At 42.7% G+C, this 22,918-nt stretch overlaps 1 protein-coding gene across 28 annotated transcripts in view; it reads left to right on the top strand.

The window, feature by feature from the left end:
- The window catches only part of ADGRL3 (adhesion G protein-coupled receptor L3), an 802,265-nt gene that overhangs the window by 125,179 nt on the left and 654,168 nt on the right, over positions 1 to 22,918 (top strand). The window lies entirely within an intron of this gene.

The following is a 22,918-nucleotide window of genomic DNA, read 5'->3' as shown; positions in this document are numbered from 1 at the left end:
CACGAAGAGGGACAGCCACGCCGCAAAGATGACTGCCCTGAGTCCTGGAGAGTAAGATTGAGACACCAGGCTGAGGGACTGCAGGGAGGGGCGTCTGAGCATGGCGAGCTAATCCCCAGAGGAGCCAGGAGGGAGGTGTGCCAGCGGTGAGTAATGAACCCTGTTACAAGCAGGACAAGGTGGAGTGTGAGTATTTTGGTAAGGTAGGGTCGCAGAGTGTTGTTTCAAAGCAGAGTCTGACATAAAATACACAGTGGAGCATAGATGTCTGTTCTGCAGAATGGGAAAAATACCTTTTATCCTTTCCCCCAAAGGGTATGGGTGTCCGGCTGTTCAGCTTCTGGCCAAATAGGTTATTTTAAACATGTCTAGGGGCCTTGAAGGCAGATTCTCTATCTTGTTCTGCTCCCTTTGCGCCACTCAGGCAATGCAAAGGGAGTGGAAACCACCTGAACACTGCTCCTAGGGGTTCACCTGGCACCAGGGCAGTTGCCCATGGGCAGAGAGCTGATGTAGCACTCTCCTACATCGCCTGCCCCAAAGGTCCCTACTGCTAGATGTGTGCTGAAGGGTGCTTCACAGTTCAGAGCAGCTACCTTGCATAATCCCTCTCTCCAGCAAGGGCACCCGCTCTAGACTCCTGGCTCCTCAGCCGTCAGCTCACTTGCATCTCTTTCCCTTCTGGCTGGAGTGTTTTAGGGGTTTGGAGAGGGTCCCATATGAGGAGAGATTAAAGAGGCTAGGACTTTTCAGCTTGGAAAAGAGGAGACTAAGGGGGGATATGATAGAGGTATATAAAATTTTGAGTCATGTGGAGAAAGTAGATAAGGAAAAGTTATTTACTTATTCCCATAATACAAGAACTAGGGGCCACCAAATGAAATTAATAGGCAGCAGGTTTAAAACAAATAAAAGTAAGTATTTCTTCACACAGCGCACAGTCAACTTGTGGAACTCCTTACCTGAGAAGGTTGTGAAGGCAAGGACTATAACAGCATTTAAAAGAGAACTGGATAAATTCATGGAGGTTAAGTCCATTAATGGCTATTAGCCAGGATGGGTAAGAAATGGTGTCCCTAGCCTCTGTTTGTCAGAGGATGGAGATGGATGTCAGGAGAAAGAGTTCACTTGATCATTACCTGTAAGGTTCACTCCCTTTGGGGCACCTGGCATTGGCCACTGTCGGTAGATAGGATACTGGTCTGGATGGACCTTTGGTCTGACCCAATACGGACGTTCTTATGTTCTTATGTTTTGAGGCTGTACAGTCCCCTGACTATACTGTGATCTCCCCCAGCAAAAGACAGACTGCCTAAGATAAGCCTGCTTCAGCTCTCTTCTCATAATTGCCCAAAGTTAAGGTACTACACAGTTCTTTCTGAGCAATCACATGCTGATTAGCTCACCAGAGATTACCCCTTCACTTGGTGATTGGTCCTGCAATCCCCACACAGGGATTTTTCTGTGGTTACAAGTTCATCACAGAACGAGCACCCAGCCTGGGACAGTTCCTTCCAGCAATTCCCTCCGGGGAGTCACTTTAGTGACAAATTGGAATAATAGTCAAGGATCACAGTTGGGGCAGCCTACAAATGCGAAATCTCTAACTATGGGTCTTAATCATAACGAAGCAAGTGTTTGAGCTCCAATCCTAGAACGAGTTGTCTGTCAAACTCATCGTAGCAAGTGCCAAGATCTGAACAACGGCCAGCCCTGTTTGTCAGGGACAGAGAGAGGAGACTTCTCTTTGAGGGTCAAAGGTTTTCTAGAGGGGAGCTTGTGCTATGATATCCCTGGTTACATTCAAGTTCCGTCGTGAGACAAAATAAATAGGGTGAGTCAGCAAGAGGAGGTTTCACTTACTAGGTTCTGAACAAGGCAGGAGATTTCCATCGCCATTCAGCAGTGAAAACCTGCCACCATCAGAATTTGAAATCCTGGAAAATTACTAGGGAGGTTTTCAAAGCCACCTAAAGGATCTAAACACCCAACTGCCATTAGAAATTTATGAAAACTGGGCATCCAAGGCCCTGTGGCAGTTTTTAAAATCATACCCAAGATGTATATCCATCTCTTTAGGGCCTACCTGTCAAGGGTACCATATGTGGAGGGATGCCAGAAGTTACCTATATTCCATAGAATGTGGTGTCTCGTCACTCTTTTTAAAAATAATTATTGAAAAGAATCCCAAAACAGATTTTCGATGGAGTTATTTAGGCTAAAGGAAAGATCACCACATCAGTAGTTTAGTATGCTGAAGGCTGTGATACTTTGGTCTAATTCTGGTCAGGGGCTGGGTGCATTGGTGGCTGGGTGGTGTTGGTGGCATGTGATATGCAGGAGGTCAGATTAGATGATCTGGTGGGCCCTTCTAGCTTTATATTATATGACTGTATGACATCATTTTAAGTTTCCTGCATGAATAATTTTGGGTCTTGGGAGTCCCATGTTTAGGCCTTGGCACGTTGAGAATTATGGTATTTCTTCACACAACGTACAGTCAACCTGTGGAACCCATTGCCAGGGGATGTTGTGAAGGCCAAAACTATAACAGGGTTTAAAAAAAAACATTAGGTAAGTTCATGGAGGTTAGATCCATCAATTGCTATGAGCCAGGATGGACAGGGATGCAACCCCATTTTCTGGGTACTCCTAACTTCTGATTGCCAGAAGCTGGGAGTGGACAACAGGTGATTGATCACTTGATCATTGCTTGTTCTGTTCGTTCCCTCTGAAGCACCTGCCATTGGCCAAGAGTGTTCACTGTATTGTAGACATTGCATGAAGCTTGCTTGTTACTAGATGGCAAAGAGTATGCACACGTTCCTTTTTCTTTTCTCAGTTGTATAGCTGGACATATCGCTGTTGATATGGTCAAAGATGCACAGACTAATCCAGACTCTTTACTCTCCTAATTGCCACATTAAAAGATAGAGCTGTATTCTGTAAATCTTCGAGGATGAATATTAGAAGTTCTCTGATGTTCTGGAAAATAGACACTGTTAAAATGGATCCAAAAGGTCTTATCTGCGAAGACTTTTCCTTCTTTTCTTTTTTGTCTCTTTTATTTCGTTGGTTAATAGATCATTTTACAAGCTGCGTTCACCACATCCTGCCTGCTAGATGACTCAGACTTGGAAATTTTCATGACAGTTGAGACGATCCAAAGCAGAATTTTTGCACAGTGCCTATGGCTCTTCTCAATCTTAAAATTGTCTCAGCCTTCCAGACCTCAGATATTGGTTAGGTATCTGGCTGATTGTTGAGGTCACAAATCAGGTTGAAACATCAAGTCTGATAATAATAATAATTAATAATAAAAAAACCCCTAAGAAAATGAGTGTTATATAGATTCTCAGGAGTTAGGGAACCACAGACTTCCCATGCATGCAGCACCACAAGTAATTCATTAGTTTGCATTTATGCTTTGAAGATGAAGAGCACTATATAAATGCAAAGTTTTACATTCCTATTTAGTAGTGCTGATGGAAATATTTTTTGAAACGTTTTCTTTTTGACCAAAAAAGACTTTACACGGAGAACAAACATTTTAATTTTAGTTGCAGTTTTTGCTGACTTGTCAATTAAAAAAAATGTGGAAAACTTATGGGGGAAATTAAAAAAAAAATTTCCCAGCAAAACACAATTGGCATTTTTTGACAAGTTATGATATTTATCATAATTTGATCACAGCTCTGTATTCTGGATCTTTTCATTTCCCCCATTGGTGACAGGTGGTGTGGCCCCATTCCTAGTTCCCTATGACTGGAGTAAACCGTGTGTATGTCTCCAGGATAGAAAGGGAGAATGATCCTAGCCTCCGGCCTCCTGAATGTAAGGATACTTGTGGTGGTGCAGCTGGCCTCTGGTCATCCATTAGTTGTGTCTGTCCGCAGTTACTGGGCTCAATGCAGAAGAACCTGTGTTATAGAGGACATCAGACTACATGTTTAATGGTCCCTTCTGGCCCTAGAATCTGTTAATCTAATCCAGTGGTTCTCAATCTGTTTACCATTGTGGGCTGTATCTGCAGCTCTCAGTGTTATGTGGGCTGCATCCACACAATAAATATACTACCTGTATGGCCTTGAGGATGTCACATGGGCCAGAGCTGTGTGCTAATTGGGCTGGGGGTTGAGAACCACTGATCTAATCTGTTTATCCAGGCCTCCCCCCTCTCCCTCCAGAAATGAGTGTCAATATGATGATATGTGAAACAGGGCACTATTCCAGTATAGGGAGGCAGAATCTGGCCTTTATTGACCACTTACCTGATGCTTTAATATCTATAGGGGTCTGTGCCAAAGTGCTGCAAATATGCCTCCATTTTCCTTTCTACCAGAACATCTTTGGCCCTGTTGCTGCAAAGCTCATGTGAATGTGCCTTATTTAGACAGGTAGCACTGTTGTTTTCAATTAATATAGACTACTCATCTGATTCAGGGTTGTAACGCGAGAGCCTTTATGAACATACAGTGCTGAAAAGATATGCGAGGAGGGATTTATTCCTCTAAAAATTCTAGGGTGAGACTGTCACCCCTGCTACTGTCCCTGTACATTGCTTGTAAAGGCCCTGTAGGGACTGGGGAAGAATTCCATCCCCTGCCTGGTACAGGTGCCATCTAGGGTGTTTAACTTTGTAAGGGGGCAGGAAGAAGGGTGTCAGGGTTGGTCAGTGCTAGGGACATTTTAGGCTGCACTGCTACTGACAGAAAGCCCAGGCCAGGTTGTTGTAACTTAGACCAGCCCACGCTGGGCATCCTAACTTATATGGGGGCCTTTCCATCTTCTGGGGTAAGCCAGGAATTGGGAGTGTGTAAACGTGGCTTTAAGCCATGTGTCTCCCCCGCACCCACGCCCCTCAATCCAGGGGCTGCAATCTCGGTGCTTTGTCCCCAGGCAGTACAGCACTGAATATCCGCTCTTAACGTTTTTCACCTTTTCAATCCCAAGCATATATTAAAACAGAGAATATGAGTCATCTGGTATATTTAAGAGCAAACCTTCAGAGAAAAGATCTCTTAAATTGTCGTTTCCACTGGAAGTTGATAAGCTTATTAAATATGCAAAAGTGAACGTGTATCTCAGGCAAAGCCGACGTATGACCAAGCAGAGAAGACCAGTCGGAGATATAAAATATATGTAACAGTGAATTTAAATACCATACTAAATCATTGCCATGCCATTTTATTGGACATTGTTTCATAAACTGTGAAAGCTTTAGCTATCATATAAATCTGTCTCTTAATAGGCAGTGGTTACATTTCTTTATAATTTATTTCTCTGATATGGCTCAGCAGAAATGTGCCTTCCATGTAACTTCATTGATATTCCACATTTTGTTGATTACAGCAGCTCAGTTTTTTTGCCATTCCATCTCCCCTGGTTCCATATGAGGAATATTGTCTTGGTGGTGATGGAAGAGGAAACGAGCTATGGGAATGCATGTGAGGGTCCCAGCCTTGTTGACCGCGGGCAGGGAAGTGGTAGACTTTTTACTAGTTAACTGTGGGGAGTACTGAGGTTTTGTAAATTAAAATGGGCTTCCAGGGACCATTGTGCATTCAGAGTGGCTCCAGTAAAAATTTATACCAGTGCAGCTGAGATCAGAATTTGGCTTGTGTCTCATTAACATATATTTTAATGGTAGAGTTGAAATGCATTTGATGATGGGTCTTGCACTAGTGTGATGTGTTTAAATGGGAAACTCTGGGACATTATGGGATGGCTTTCATTTCAAGGCAGTCTAATTTTAAACCCTGTAATGTAATTTTAATGCCCCATTTTGCTGTTCAGGGTAACTTTAACCACGTCATGTTTTTCATGTATATAAACAGAGGTTGATCTAACCACCATTGAGACTGGGCACTGTCATGATTTAGCTCAATACTACTTTTTTGAGTGCTTAGCAAAGTCACTTGGTATGAACATGGAAATAGTGGTGAGTTTCGTCAAAAAACAATTTTAAAAGACCCTGATTTACTTGAATCCAGTTGGTCAAAGTTTAGTGGTATTGTACAATACCAATGATGGAGAATGCTGGCCAACTTTGCACTCCACGTGGCTTTAAGGATGTTTCAGCTAGAATGGCCTCTTCATAGCTGTTCGGTCTGTAAAGGCTGATAGTATTCTAGGGTTGGGAATGAAGCCTCCATCCTGCTCTCACTGAAGTGAGTTGGTGTTTTACCGTTGATTGCAGTTGGGGCAGGATCTTTATGAGCTTGCTAGCCAGTTCCTTTTTTACGTTTGTTTCATCCGGTGGCTATGCACAGGCTACGGAATTGAAGATTGACAGCTTTTATGGGGATTAAGACGCGCTGTAGTGCAGACTGATGATACAGTCCTAATTTTTACTGATTGCAGACCTGTGTGTAAACTGTGTGACTGCTATACTAAATTTGCATATGATCTGCTCAATAGTAATGACTGAAAATTTGAGCCGTTGATACATAATACGCATGAAAATAGATTACTTTTTTAGGGTTTTATTTTATTTGTGTGCATAATTCTACATAAAACCAGATAAAAGGCTTTATCCACAGTAGAAATGTTGCTGATAATACAAAATACTTGATGAGAACATATTGCCACCTAATATTCTATTAAATGACTACTACTGTTTTTTCGTGCTGTTAAAGGATCATATTCTTCCTTTTCAGTTGGCTGATGTTTGTTCAGCCAACATTCTTTCTTTGGTGAAATGTTTTGAATGTCTGTGGAGAAGTATTAGTGTGAATGGCTCTGAGCAGAGATTTCTCCATGCAGTACCACAGTTGACACGTTTTGGCTAAACTATGTCTGTAATGAGTCATGAGAATAAGAGGGAAAATGGAGCTGTTTGCTTTTCTTCAGCATCAACTGCCAGAGGTTTTATTTTCTTATTTCGGGTCAGATTATTCATGAAACAAATTTATTTTCTTGGCCTTCCAGTGGTTCCACATCTTCCACTCATAGTGACGTTGAGTAGTGCCTACTCCTTGGAATCCCCTGGGGCCACTCAAGAACAAAGGTACTGCCCACCATGGGTAGCAGTTTTGTATGCATATCACACGGTTTAATAATCCTTTTATTTTCCTGGTATTTTCTTGCTGTAATCCATAAAGCTCTGGAACTCTTACCCCAAGTAAGACAAGACCTGCTGCCTCTCGATTTACTTTCTGGATTAAGTTTTGGTGATGGAATGTCTGTTTGTGTTTCATCTCCTAAGGCATCTTGCATTCTAGGAGCTGGCAGGCACCACGCCCAGTCTCAGAACCATCCATCCTATGGAGCACAGAAGCAGGCAGAATGCGTGTTTAGGCAGAGGAAAATGCTCAGAGGTTACCTCTGCTTTTTCCTCCACAGTCATTCTAAAGCTTTATACTTAGACTGTAAGCAGTTTGGGGCAGGGGACTGTCTTTTGTTCTTTCTGTGCAGCGCCTAGCACAGTAGGGTCCTGGTTCATAACTGGGGGTACTACTGCAATAAATAGTAATGTTCTATCACCAGCACTACTGGAAGCATTCATAGTCCCTCATCCTTGCTGTAGCCCAGCCATAATGTTGCATCTTTAGAATCCTTGTATTTCACCAGCTGAAGGAGACCACTTTTCTTTCTGTCGTTGAAGGCACGGACACTGGCTCCTTGCTACAATTGTACAGCTCTTAGAACGTGGTGCAGGGAGTTTGATAAGCAGCTGTGTCTTTGATTTTTACTCCCAAACACTTTTTTAAAGGTTCAGTTATAAATATTTCATTAACAGTGTACCTTGGTTTTGCAGATTCAGAGTGCAGTACCAGTGTGTGACTGAGACTCATCCCTAGATTGCAAGACATCTCAATGGCCAACAACTACCTTTTGTGTCATTTCTGGACCCCTTTCATGAGGTTTGCATGTTCTTCCATAGTCTCTGTTCTGCCTCCTCATTTCACATTTCAGCATCACCGTCATTTTGCTTTTGTTTATTATTTTTCCTTTCTACTCTTTTCCTCCTCTAAAACCCTTGAAGTAAATGGGAGTCTTTCCATTCATTTAGGTAGGCTGTGAATCAAACCCTAAACTCTGTCAAGTCTTAATCTCTGTACCTAATGGGACAATCCCATAACGAAAAGCAAAAGACTTTTATATCTAGAGATGAATGTTTCTCTACTTTGAGGTAACCCATAGTTCCGGAAAGATGTTGGGTGTGAGTTGCTTATCTCGTGTATGAAAAACTTTGAAAATGCTCAAACTTAAAACAATGAAAATTGTTTTTAAAATCAAACTTGGCTTGATATTTATTTCTTACAGAAATAATCTAAAAAATAAGCTCAGGCTAAATAACATCACTGCAACTACTGAGATATGCTTATGCGAAATTTCGAATAGGAACATATGGGTAAAGTGAACTTTTTTTTTGAGCAGTCTGAGTTCAAACATGGCTGATTCAGTTGCCCTACTTTCTCAAAACAACAGCAATAAAACCAAGAACCCTACATCTGGGAGGTGGCCAAGTATGGAAAATATCAGCCCCAAATGAATTTGATTTCCTAAAACTTAGAGCTGCAGGAAATGTGGGCTTGGTACAGAAATTCAGGCTTATCTAGAGTGCACCTGACCTTGACAGCACCGCTACACGTATTATACACTAGACTATGGGGCAGAATCCCTGCTTCACTCCTGTTCTGGTGTCTCTGCCAGCAAAGGTTGGCTTTGTGCAATATATTTTTGATTACAAGAGGGGAACTTATATGTAGCTATTTGTGATTATAGAATCTATCAATATCAAATCTAAAACTGAAACCAATCTAGTTTTTGGGAGAGGAAGGCTCATCCAGTGGTTAGGGCACTAGTCTAAGGTTTGGAAGATCCTGGGTTGATTCCCTGCTCTGCTACATATTTCCTGCATGACCTTAGACAAATCACTTAGCCTCTCTGTGTCTCAGTTCCCCATCTGTTAAAGGGAGATAATAGCACTGCCCTACTTCATAGGGATGTTGTGAGGATAAATACATTAAAGATTATAAAGCACTCTGAGATCTACTGATGACAAGTATTATGTAGATTCCAACCATCCCATCCAGAGTGTTTATAGAATGTAAACAGGTGTGTAATTTAGCATATACATTTAGAAGGGGATGAAAAGGAGCTAAATTATTACCTGAAGCAAATGTGTAAGAACATGTATTTTTACTTGCTTATGCTTGTTTTCTTATAAATATGCCAGGCTACTAATGATAATACATAATTAAATGAATATTAGATTAAAAGATTTGTAACAAATGCAAATCTAATTGGTTAATCCAGTTATGTTTGGGGGGATAGCTCAGTGGCTTGAGTATTGGCCTTCTAAACCCAGGGTTGTGAGTTTAATCCTTGAGGGGGCTATTTAGGGATCTGGGGCAAAAATCTGTCTGGGGATTGGTCCTGCTTTGAACAGGGGGTTGGACTAGATGACCTCCTGGGGTCCCTTCTAACCCTGGTATTCTATGATCTAATGTGACCAGCATTTTGTTGGAAAAAATACATTTAGGTCCCAGACTAGGAAAGCACATTCTTAACTTTAAGCACGTCACTAGTGTAATTGCAGCGAGACTGCTCACATGCTTAAAGTGAAATGTGTGCTTAAGAGCTTCACTAGAGGGGACCTAATGCTGTGTTTTAAGCCCTGGTTCAGGTTGGCACTTAAGCATGGGCTTAGGTCCCATTGATTTCAGTAGGATTTAAGCACATGCTTAAAGTTAAACGTGTTTAAGTGCTTTCCTGAATTCCCTTAAGTGGTAAATGCATCTGTAAATTAAATGACAGATGAGTGTTAGCCACTGGCTTGAGATGATAACCCATCCTATTTGAAATGCAAAGAGAAAAGGAAAGCTGCATTTTTGTTATTTGGTCAGGTGTGTCTAATGAAAACTGCAGCTCCCAACCGCAGAACTCTTCGGTCACAGATATTTAAGCAAGTTATTATAACACTTATTCTTGTCCTTTCCCTGAAAAAGTATGGTAAAGATTTTCATGATGCTTTGTTTATGCTGACTGACTGCAAGCAAAACTTTATAATTTATTTATTTATGTTTAAATTTAGGATGAAACCAAGCAAATAAATTTAAAAGGCAAACACTAAGGCTGTTTAGAAGCAGTGACCTTGTCAAATACACAGAGAAAATGTGTTAGCTAGAATGGTTTATGATCCACATCTGTGTACCAATACAGGTGGTAATTAGAATATAGTTGATTTCTCTGGAATGAGAAATGGAATGGATTTGCTTCTTGGTGGCTTTTTATATTTCACAACTTGGAAGTTTTTTGCCTTTTTATTTCTCCAGAAGAAGCAGCAGCTTTACTCTAAAAGCCCCTGGGAATAGTCAGTGTGTTTAGCTTTGTGTTCAGTGTATTATTAGCACACCGACAAGTTGTCTATTTTGTTACTGGCTTACACCGATCACAGTAGACCCGTCCGTATGGGATTCCACACTTCAGTGGGATGATACAGTTCAAGGCCAAAACTTTGATCCTTAGATGTCCAAATCCATGTTAAGGCATACTATAATTATTATTTTTAGTAATCTGAAGAAGTGAGATTTTTTTTCCCACGAAAGCTTCTGCCCAAATAAATCTGTTAGTCTTTAAAGTGCAACCGGACTCCTTGTTGTTTTTGTGGATACAGACTAACACGGCTACCCCCTGATACTTGATATAATAATTATTATTTATTATGTTATGATGTATGTGTACTATCATAGCGCCTAGGAGAGCCCATCGACGACTAGGACCCCGTTGTGCTTGCTACTGTACAAACACAAATGGCCTAATTTCCAGGTGTCTTGAGCACCTGTAGCTGCCATTGGCTTTAATGGGAGTTGTGGGCTTTCAGCAGCTATGGAAATCAGGCAACTGTTATGTAGATGCCTCATTGTGGACTTAGGTGCCTAGCACTGAGGCACCCACATTCAAAAAGGTTGGCCAAGCACTTCTAAGAGCTTAACCTTGTGGTTAAGATACATATGGCATTTCACTGTAGAGTTACCAGCAGTACGGGCAATTGCTCCAACAATTTCCCCATAAATCAGCCTGTTTGCACTTTTAAGGTGTAACATCTCATGAAGCACAAGGGCTTCATCCTGTACAAATGTTATATGAGTAACTGGGAAGCATGCAGCCCCAGTTCTGAAATGAGATAAAGCTGTGTGTTCCGGGATCTCGCAGTTAGAAATTCAGATCTTCAGAGTTCTCACTAGTTTGGAGCTGTGTGTATTGAGTTTTGTTTTTAGTCTCTGCTGTCCCTTTTTGGGGGATGAAGAAAATGTGTGTGTTGAAAAAAGACATATCAAAAAGGTACAGCTGTTTGAAAGTTACTCAGACATATGGTGTATTAGAAATAGTGCCAGCAGAGATGGATTAGCAGGCTGAGTTCAAGTGAGGAGGTCAAATATGCAAACTGAATGCAATTTATCTTATGGTACTGCAGTTCATCACATAGCAGTAGAAATAAAGAAATAACACACACAATAATTTAAGAGTAACTGGGAAAAAAAGGTGAAAACAATAAAAGGCTTCTGATGACATCACATCACACAAGTGATCAAAACCAGGATGATTTAAGTGACTTTCATAACACCTGTACCCAGAAATGTCTTTATGTGTATATAATGTATTTCTGTTTTCTTTTATAATTCGCAGGTCAGAATAAAATGATTTCCCACTACTCCTGTATATTAGTGTGATGTACATTCCCACTAGGGAAGTATTTCCAATAGTTTCCTCTGGTTGAATTTTTACAACTAAAGTGACTTTTAAATGGCATACATTTCGGTTAAGCATATTGGTGTCACGTTAATAATAAAAGAGTACGACAGACCTATCCTGAGATGTGTACGATGTAGAGAATCGGAGTAAACATAAATTAGGAGATGAGTTTTCATATAGTGCAGCCTTGTCACCAGTGGGGAATCATTGACTAAGTGGAGTGAACCACTTTCTGACTTTCTCCCCTGGAGCCACTGTGATGAAAAAGACCATGGTGGCACTCTTCTAAGTGAACACCAGCCCTTATAGCCCTGGTCAAATGCCTGTGGAAGTCAGTGAAAAGGCAGCTACTGACATCAATGGGCTTTGGGTCAGACTCTTAAACAGGGCTGTAACAGAGTTATGGGGCGACATGGAAGGTACGTTTTGCCCCCATGCCGCTGATCTGTTAGTCCTGAAAATGGGAGGCATTATGAACAAACCAGCTTTTCTTTCTGCTTGTGATTTCACTTTAACTGGTTTGGTGAGGAGCACTGGCAGCGTCAGAGACTTGCTTATGTCAAAGTTATTTTGAGACATGATCCCTGCATGACCCCTTGAGTTTGCATGTCAGTAACTTTTCCTTACCCCCAGCTAGGAAATATTAACTAGAACAGGTGACCCTCCCAGGCTGCATATTTCTCAGTGCCTCCACAACACCTTCCCAGTTTCCCGTTATGGTATGAGTGAGCTTGGTGCCTGTGAAAGGTCCTGAGAAGTGGATTCTTTGGTCAATAAAAGTGACCAAAGAATGGGTAGCAGCCCTCTGAACATTCCCAGGCATCACTTCCGCTGTGCCTTAGTTGTTCAGTCTTTGGCCTGGGTGCTCACTCTTCCAAGAAGGATGTTGGTTAATATCAGTTGTGTGGGTGCTTTTTTGTGACTTGAAATCCTATGTAGCGAAGTTGGGATTTTCAAAGGGGCCAATGGGAATTAGGCACTTAGGACCATCATCTCAAAGGTATTTTGGCATCTTATTCTTAATGAAATCAACAGCAGTGAGGTGCCTAAATACTTTTAGGGACCTAGTCCTGAAACTCTGTTGCAACTCAGTATTTGCAATTCACATTAGTGATCTCAGTCACCCATGTGACTGAACAGCTGTCAAAGTACAATTTTTGGTCACTGCTAACTAAAGTTAAATTAGAACCATCAATTAAACTGGGCAGGGCGCTTCCTTTACCAAATTCTTGAGACACCTCGTTTGCACAGTTCATCTTTTGCTAATACACAGTTGTGCTCAAAGGTGTAAAAGCTCGAGAACTAAATCATAAAGATGCCCAGTGTGTGTGAAAGCGCAAACATTGAAATAAATAAATAAATATGACTTCTTACTGAAGGAGAAGTGCAGTACAGTGTTTGTAGTAATTATCTGTGTGAGGACATTAGCATTTTAAAAACACACTAGGCAGGCATGAAGAAACAGATGGTATTTTTAGTTTAGGGTGCAGGTGCTTGTTTGGGTGTTCTGTGGTAGGTTTACTGTTTTTTGTAGGAATTGTGAGGGGTCTAGATTTTTATCATGCTACATGTTTTATGGCACATTTTAAATGTCTATAATATAAATAGCTTTGCCATCAACAGGCATAAATGTCAGGCTATTGACATATTATAAAGGTACAAATGGAATGTAATCTGGCATGCTGGTTCTGGTGTTGAGACTTAATAGTCCATCTGTATCATTTATCCCAGTGGGAAATAACACAGGATGTTGCCTTGTAATTTTTTACTACTGTATAATAAAATGTAACCATAATAAATGGTGTCTAAGCAAATAACATAGCAGATTCTGGCGTGTATCCAGTTTGTCTTCACCACTTAACTTAGTTCAAGTTTTTCCTTTAAGCAGCTATGTATTCTAAAGGTTCTGACTGGATACGGTTTGCATTTGGATTTCTTTTTAACGTGGTAGATGGCAAAGGAGGAGACTGATACCAAGCCAGATCCATCCCTTATCCACCATAGGTAGAGTCCCTGGAGTGAGACAGGCGATAGATTCGTCCCTCCATGTTTTCATTTACAGACTAAATCCAGGGTCTCTGTCATTATGCCTACTCTAGAACTTGAACTCCTGTGCCACATGTCCATGCGGTGGCACTTTGATAGCCTTGTTATAAGAAATGGGTTAAGGGCTTTCTTCTGCAGCGAGAAGAAATTGTGTATGTCACATGTTTCAGGAACAGAACTACAACGTTCAGTGAGGAGTTACTGTACTGACATTTTACATCATCAGGTTACAATGCCAATCTCCTTTTTCCCTCTAATGGGTTTGGGGCAAAGTTGGACTAGTTGGGTCACCGGCCAGGAAGCAGAGCTGCAAGCAGAAGTCTTACCCAATTTGCCTGTGTACCTCTGTAAATCTTGCCCTTCTCCCCTGACCTGCTCCATAGACAACAGCCTCTCCTGAGCCATAGTCTGCTCCCTGGTTCCCATTGAGAGAATGCTTCACCTCCCTGCCCCTGGCCTGCTAGTAGAGACATACCCTACTCTGCCTCCTCTCTACCCCACTGTGAGAGAGACAGCCCACCTTTGCTTTGCTTGTTAGCTTCTCCCTCCTGTCCCGTCTGCCTCTCTGCTGCAGCTGGCTGGCTTTGCAGGGTTGATTTTTTTTCAGGGGAACCCGTTGCTCCGTGTGTGTGTGTGTGTGTGTGTGGCTGATGATACTTGTGGTGTTGCTTGGTTTGTGTTTCTCCGGTGGAAGACAGTAAGGCGGCAGGTCACTGCTCAGGTCAGGTTGCCTTATTGCTGGCCATATGTGGTCGGGCTGCTCTGTATCTCCCAGGGTCACTGGAATAGGCCTCCCTTGGAGATGCAGTCACATGCTCTCCAGCCTATGGATTTTGGTACATTCCTTCCTATGCTGCGCTTCAAAATGAAGGCAGCCTCTAGGGAAACAACTTTTGCAGAAAATTACTAGATGTAACACAGTATTAACTCGGAGGAGCAGCCCAAGGACACTCTCTGGCTAATGTGAAGACAGCGACCCCTTTAAGGGCAGTACATTGGGGGAAACACAGTGCCCGAAGCAGCACTCTCTGGGAGGGTGTGTGCCTCGATGCTGTTCCCTGCCCTTCGCTGTGGTTTTAAGATGCCCTGAGTGTCAGATGTTAGAAAGTGCTCAGCACCTGTTTAGGTGCAAATCTGGCCCTTGTTTAGGTGCCTAGATGGATGCTGAGCACTTCCCAACATCTGGCCCTTAATATTGCAAGTGTAGAAAAATACAAAAACATTATTCTGTGTGTATTGGAGTATTGCACGTTTGTATAAAGAGACAATTAACATTGAAATGAGAGAGGCTTTTGAATCATCAAGTAGATGCAACAGACTGTATCATTTTCTTGATTTTCATTTTAATTAGGATTAATCATTTTTATCTCCTAAATACTTCGCCAGGAATTTACACGAAGCAGAAGAGTTTGGAGAGTGTTATGCCAACATAATATCCAGTGCTTGAAGAAGAGCTGTTAAAATATATTGCTGGGAAATCGCTGTTAACTAAGCTGTAAATATTGCATAGTTCCAAACTGTGGATCAATTTTGCTCTCCTCTATGTATGAACAATCCCCATGGGCTGCAGGAGGTGTCAATCTAGGGTGAAATCCGGGCCCAATTGACGTTAGGATTCACTGCATATATTTTTCAAAGGGCAGAATTTCACTTTGGAATCTAAGCTGCTTGCAGTGATGGTATGTCTTTTTCTCTGATTGGCTTTCTGTGCTTTATAACATACAACAAAGAGTCTTACTATGGGAAGAAAAACTGCTGTGTCGACCGGAGGTGAAAATTCTGCCCTGTAATTTGATCTTTTAAAAAATGTGTAATTTTCTTAAACGGTAGAAATTGTAAATATTTCCTGCCAACTCTAGCAGAACCAAATTTGATCTGCAATGGGCCCAAAGGGATGTGTCATGGGTAGGTTCTAAGCTTGTAGTACATTCACATAGTGAGTTTGAAAATCATTAGGCATTAGAGCAAGGAGGAGAGAGAGAGCCAGAAAGCAAAAATTGCTGAAGAGGAAATTGTTCAGGAAACCTACCAAGTTATCCTTGGGTTAGGGAAATGAGCTGCTCCGTTCTTTACTGCAGAAGTGTTAAAATGAGAGCCAGCATCCCCTATGCTTCGAATCATTAATCTGTTATGTCTGGGCTGTATTTAGATTGCTAGACTGAATCCTCTTCTGGCCACTATGGGCCTGCGTCTGTTCCAGGTGAAGTTAATGGGAGTTTACCATTAATTTAATTGAGAGCAGGATTGGTGTTACTGTAATGCACCATGTTACAGAGTATCAGCGGGGTAGCCGTGTTAGTCTGGATCTGTAAACGCAGCAAAGAGCCCTGTGGCACCTTATAGACTAACAGACGTATTGGAGCATGAGCTTTCGTGTTAGTCTATAAGGTGCCACAGGACTCTTTGCTGCATGTTACAGAGGATAATGTACAGCCCTGTGATACGCAGCCATAGTGGTAGGCTCTAACATTTTAAATGGTAAACCAAAGTAATCCATAATATGAACTACAGGCAATTGCCTCTAATTCTTGCCGAAGATTAATTTAGCATTGCTATTAATATTTTATGTGCTAACATTGTTTGCGAAGGCTAAAAGCTTTATTCATTTTGCACACTTTTACTTTTTCCATCCTTTCTTTGTGAAACGTGAAATTCTCTCTCCTTTTCAGATTAATTGTATAGAAGGAAGTTTAATAAAGTTCCAGCCTCGCTGTGTTTGAAGGACTTTGCTTGTAATCTGCGGAAAATAGATCACATTTATTTTGACATTAGTGTGTTAGATTTTCAGGAAAAAGATAGTTAGAAATGTAACCTTTTGTAATATCACTGGTTACATATTAATATTTTAAGTATCTAAACACTTACATATGAGGGACTCGAGTTTCTGACTTGCAAATGTTACTGTAGATTTTCAGTACATAATCCTATTAAAATTTAAGAGCATGAGATAAAATGGGCCATTTACCCTGAAATTTGTGCATATCTAGTTGGACCATTTCTTAAAAGTTGTAAACATGAGGTTGAGAAGAATGTATGAGTATCAGCCTCTCTGTGGAAAGTGGCAATTGAAGAAGAAAGAGCTAACAAGATCGATGTGTCTCTAATGTACCCAGCAAGTGTGAAACCATTCCTTTGGAAGATAAAAGAAAAGGGTAGGGGTAGCGGTGTCCATGTGGAGAGAGGAGTCGTTTTGTCTTTATGGAGCTTTGTACAAATTCATGCATAAGAAGTGTGAGAAGTAGACTTGCTGACGCCAGCACAGCGTCCTGTCTTAGCGCTTCACCCAGCTTGTATTGGCAGGGCTGAATTGAGGACATCTGTGGCCCTACACCCACCCTATGTGGGGACCCAGGCTAGTCCCACCTAAATGGGAGCTCAGCTCTGGTGTAAGTCGAGCCTCACATATGGCAGCTGAGCACTCTTGAAAATTTGACCCTTGGTATAACTGTGTCAACCATGTTTCATTGTGTGGCTGCATATGAGCGCTAGGTACAGTATGAATTGTTCGATCTGCACTTTGCATTTGATAAATCAAGTTGGTTAGTAGTTGACCAGCTTATTACTGGAGAGGCAGCATGACCGAGTGGCTAGGAAGCTGCATTGGGAGATAGGAGAGCTGTTATATTCCTGAGTCTGCCGCAGATCTGCTGTGTGAGCTTTAGCAAGTGCAACCCCCTCTCCATGCATTTATTTCCCCTCCCACCTTTTGCACATCTTGTCTATTTAGATTGTAAGCTCCTTGAGGGATTTTTTTTTTTTTTTTTTTTTGGAGACCAAAAAGGCTCTCATCTCCGTTGAAGCTTCTAGGGGCTGCTGTGATGCTGCTAATAATTGTTAACTTTAATAGCGGTTATCAAAATAGTTCCGTAGTGGAGGATGGTAATATTTGTGTTTGAAAAGCATGTTGCATGTTTGTTAATGTAGTTCTAGTAGGCTGAAGTTCATATCGTGATCCACAGGACTGGTACAGCAAGGGCAGTGACAATGGAAACTTCCCTACACTATCGTATGATTGGTTTTCGCCATGACCTGGATCTAGGAGTTCTTCAGACTGGATAGCTGTTCGTTTCTCTCTGCTGAGACTTAGTGATAATGGCAGTGGTTTTTGTGTTGTGGGCAGCAATCTACCATACGTAGGACCAACACTAAATATTTGTAACATCTCGCTCGTTAAAACTAAACTGCACGCACCAAATAACTGAACCAAATGCATTTTGTAGAACATTAGTCTCATGCTCCTCATTCACTGAGTTCACTTATTAATTTACAAAACTCACAACAACCTCAATTTTGAAAAGTAATTTTTGGGGTGTCTCATTTGTGGCACCTTAAGGGCCCTGATTATTAGAGATTGGGTGCTTGGCACCTTTAAATTGTCTAAAGATGGGCACCCAAAATTGACAAGTTTCAGAGTAACAGCCGTGTTAGTCTGTATCCGCAAAAAGAAGAACAGGAGTACTGTGGCACCTTAGAGACTAACAAATTTATTAGAGCATAAGCTTTCGTGGACTACAGCCCACTTCTTCGGATGCATATCCGAAGAAGTGGGCTGTAGTCCACGAAAGCTTATGCTCTAATAAATTTGTTAGTCTCTAAGGTGCCACAAGTACCCAAAATTGAGACTCACTTTTGGAAGTTTAGGCCAGTGGGTCTCCCAGCATTAGTGTGAATGTTCAGTAGTCGTCTGTTTTGCAGCACATTGGTGGAGTAAAACAACCTATGCTTACATCATCTATATCTTGTTGAATTGGTAGAGTAGATGGCATTTATCATTGCTTCTTCTAATAATACCGTCTGGGGTGGTGTGGAAGTCAGGAAGCCAGAATAGTTTTAGTTTGTCTTCATCTTGGCACATGTAGAGGCTGAGTGGTGCCCTTGTTCCTTTACACAAATGCATTAGTCCCAGAGGATATGGAGACATGAACCTTTAGAGCACCAGCAGGACCATTAGCAGGAGTTGACTGTGTTGATGCCACTGTGCTATCCATTTAGCAGTAATCTTGGCAATTGTGGCCTGAGTGTAGATTATTTGGATTGTTCTCCCACCGTGGGATGGAGTGAGAGAGACAAGATTCCCCACTTAACCTGGCTCTTCATCAAAGAGTCCTTGGTGATGCCACTTGTCAAAGTTCCAAGATGCACCTGGAATCTGTTGTGTCAGGCTGCAAACAACTGAGTTAGAAACAACACATGGTTTTTGAGAACACATTGGACAAGTGCAGAGGGTGGGGGACTAAGACTTGGAGAGTGACTAGCTTGAGTGGGATGGGGCAAGAGGGAACTTTTGGTCTGTGTGGGGAATTAACTGTAACGCCTCTTAATGTTAACGAGAGTCAACGTTAAAACGACACCCACTGTATTTAAATTGTATCCTGGGGAGAACAGGATGGGATACCACGTACTTTCCATGAGTTAGGGCTTCAGAGGACTCTGAATCCAAGCAGTTCCTCTGCCCTGCCAAATACTTTGCAAAGTCTGTCCAGCACACATCCATTTGGTTGGTTCCTTGTGTGATTAAAATAACAAAAGGAATCCCCAAACTACATTTGAAATCGGCACGTGAATAGTGTGCAAAGGGTTATGCCAGCTCAGGGTAATACATCTGGAATTTGTGGGGAGGAATATTCTGTAGCCAGCACTCAAGTCTTATAAAAGAAGATGCATGGGGTGAGGGGAAACATGCACTGAATGGGAAACTGACACAACAGAGCCATAAACCACTGTACATTGTGCTACCTGTACAATTTTATATACAGGGAAATGTGAAATCAGGGGTGTTGTAAATGAAATTAAGAGCCTGTTGTTTGAATTTTATTTGAAAAATTGTTGCCAGGTAATTGGGAGGCAAACTAATATTAACTTCTTGAGACTATTATGGCAAACCATTGTTTCTGCCATATAGTGCTGCAGTCAGATAAAAGTTATTCTCCAGTGGTTTTTTAAAGCATAGTGTAGTGGCTGCTATAATATATAACTGCCGTACTCCAACCAAATCACACTTTGTCTAGAAATAAAAGCATGTTGGATGTTCCTCTTGAGGTGTTGCATAGTCTATTCTGCACTTGTAAAACCGTATTTCCTTCTCAAAATCATCCACTTTGAATCAAATTCCAAGACTGGAAGCACTTAGCATCTGGTTCTTTCATGGGCAGGGTAAAATGACAGCTAACCTTACCTTGAGCCCAAGTACACACTTCTTTCTTTTTGCTGAATAAAGACTGTAGGATCAGACCCCTTATAAAAGTTCACATTAATTGTTCCTGTTCATGTGTACTTGTACACTATGGACAAACTTTAAAAAAATGGCAGCCTGAAGGTTAGTGTCATGGGGCAGCTGCCCTGGATGGGGCGTTAGGGCTCAGTCTGCCCGTGACTGTCTTATGAAGGTCCCATCTGGGGGTAACTGATTGATTAGTAAATGAGCATCTGGACCTAATAAAAGTTCTCCACGCTCAGTTAGTGGGGAGCTCCTAAGGGAGGGAGGACGCTCCTGTGGAGAGGAGCTCCCAGGAGAGGCCTTAGCCAGAGGGTTGAGCTGGGAGCCTAGAGGGTGACCTCTGTGGGGAATGGGGAGTGTATAAGATGAGAGCCTCCTAAATGGATGGCAGCAGTTGACAGTTACCCAAGCAGGGCCGGATTTCCAATTCGGCACAGTAGGCCCGTGCCTAGGAGTGCTTTAGCTCTCTAAAATTGTATCCAACACAAAGGATAGCTGTAGGCAAGTGGGGGAGGAGGGCACTGAAGATGCTGTGCTTGGGGCGTGTAACTCTAGCCCTGTATCCAAGAGGGTCTGGTCTCAGCCATGGGTCTCCCAGTCACTGACTGGAAGCCCAGCCTGGCAAGGATCACCCCTGTCCCTGGAGTAGAGTCGCAGGGGATGGACCTCCCTACCCCTTCTACTGAGAAGGATCCTACTCTGGCAGATGCAAGAGGCCTACCAGCAGAGGCAGAACCGAGAGATCTCCTGAGGAAGAGTGTGGTTAGAGGCGAGCACTGGACTCAGGTGTGGGACAGATGGGCTAAGATTGGCCTGGTCACCCAGCTGAGATGTTGGGGCGAAGGCTTGGTTCATGTTCTGTGTTGGCTTTTCTGTTATGAAATGAGACTGACCATAAAGGAGTGTTCTTTAGCATCTAGTGAACTGTCTGGACTTGTTGATACCCTGGGTGAGGGAAAAGTCAAGTAAGGGCTCACCTGCAACACCACATCCACCTACAAGGGGGCGTGCCCGGTCAGCCATGAACCGTGACCTATAGGCTGTCAAGTCCACACTTAGGTTCCTAGATAAATTTGCCTGATTTTCAAAAGTCTGGAGCATCTTCAACTACAGTTGACTGCTCTTTAACATTGCTGTACAGCTAACCAGATAAGATCGTGTTAGAGTCCTAGGCTAACCACAAGACCAGCCTTCCTTTCACACCGCCAAAGGAGCAGAAGAATATGAAGAATTGGGTTGAAATCCTGGCTTTGCTGAAGTCAAGGACACAGCTCCCATTGGCTTAAGTAGGGCCAGGATTTCACCCATGTCACCTTGTATAGCTCCATTAACTGACCAAGGTTCAACATTGTTGTGCTGAAATTTGCTATCATTTTATTCAGTGGGGTCCTCACTTGTGGACGGATATCCCTATTCAGAACAAGGCTCATTGGGCATCACTTCAAAGGAAAAGGGCCTCTAGTTCCTGGATATATCTCACTCCAGTGATGAAATCTTGACCCAGGGAAGTCAGTGGGGCCAGAATTTCACTATAGGTAGATGGTTCTGAACCCATGGTCCTTAGACCCAGTAGTGGATTAGTCACTGGGCCTATGGGGTCTGAGCCCAGGGGCTCTGGCCAACTGGGGCTCCCCGGAGTCCCATGTGGGCTGGTGAAGCCCTCACACCCCGACCCAGCTTCCAGACAGTGGCAACGAGGGGAACCCCCACACTCCCAACCCGCTCCCTGGTGGTCGGGCAGGGCAAACCCCTGCACACCCAACCCCGCTCCCCACCAGTGGGTGGAGGAAGACCCCATTCTCCTGCACCCTGACTCTAGCAGAAGCTGGCTGGCCACAGGGGAAGCCCCCAGCACCCCCCACCCTGTCCCTGACAGAATCTGGCAGGCAGCAGGGGAAGCCCCAGCACCGGGACCCCTGTTGCGGCCCTGGGACTGGAGGAGCTCTCTCTACCTGCCACAGCCTCAGGGCTGGGGAGCTGTTACTCCTACTGCAGCCTGGGGCCGTGGCAGGGGGATAGAGCTTCTCTGGTCTTGGGGCTGTAGTGCGGAGGGGGTGGCGGGGACCCTGGGTGGAACTGGGGCAGGGCTCTGGGGAAGGGGCAGAAAAGGGTGGGACCATAGGCAGGGTCACATGCAGAGGGGACGGAACCACAGGTGGAAGGGGTGGCGAGGGGCCCCCCACTTGCTCTGGCTCAGGGCCCCAGGAAACCTTAATCCACCTCTGTGTGGACCACCTCTGGTTTGCAGATCTGACAATGTGTAGAATGAAATTTCTTGATAAGCACTTAGCAGACAACTTGGATTCTGGTAGAGGAGATGACACAGAAGAAATCTCTTTCCAATGAAATAGTCCATATTATGAAAGATGTAGAGAACCACTGCTTTAGGTGATTCCTTGGCAATGACTAGACTTCATTAACACTGGATTCCACCTTCCTGGGACTTAACGGCTTTTAATTTCTTTTTGTCATTTTAATATGTGACTCATAAATGAAATAAGTCATTGTCCCCTCCCCTGTACGTTATAGAAGTGTAATAGATGTGTAAATAAATTTGGAAAGAAAACTAAGGCATAAAAACTTGTTCCTACACTTCTTGAGTGGAATAGTTGATATAAAATGGAAGCAGGCTTGCACCTTAGAATTATATAAATACAAAAATGTTTCTGATATGGAACATAAGTACATAGCCCTTTCTTTGCCAATGTTCTTTTCTCTTCTTTTCTTTCTAATTGGCATTGAGAGCTGTCAGTATTTTCTTTAATCTAGGGGAGGTATGCACCCTGGTTGCTATCCGTAAAAAGATATGCTCTGTAAATATTCACATTAAAAATTCACATAGTCCTTACTAAACCAGATCTATATATCCCGGAAGAACTGTGCTAATCGGTGTGTGTTGTGAACATGTATCAGAAAAACATTTTCATAGCTGTGTAATAAGTCCTCAGAGGC

Source organism: Malaclemys terrapin, chromosome 5, assembly GCF_027887155.1.
Source record: "Malaclemys terrapin pileata isolate rMalTer1 chromosome 5, rMalTer1.hap1, whole genome shotgun sequence".
In the NCBI taxonomy this organism is placed as follows: domain Eukaryota; kingdom Metazoa; phylum Chordata; order Testudines; family Emydidae; genus Malaclemys; species Malaclemys terrapin.
The sequence above is the reverse complement of the archived record's forward strand: the minus strand, read 5'-3'. Positions and strand labels throughout refer to the sequence as shown.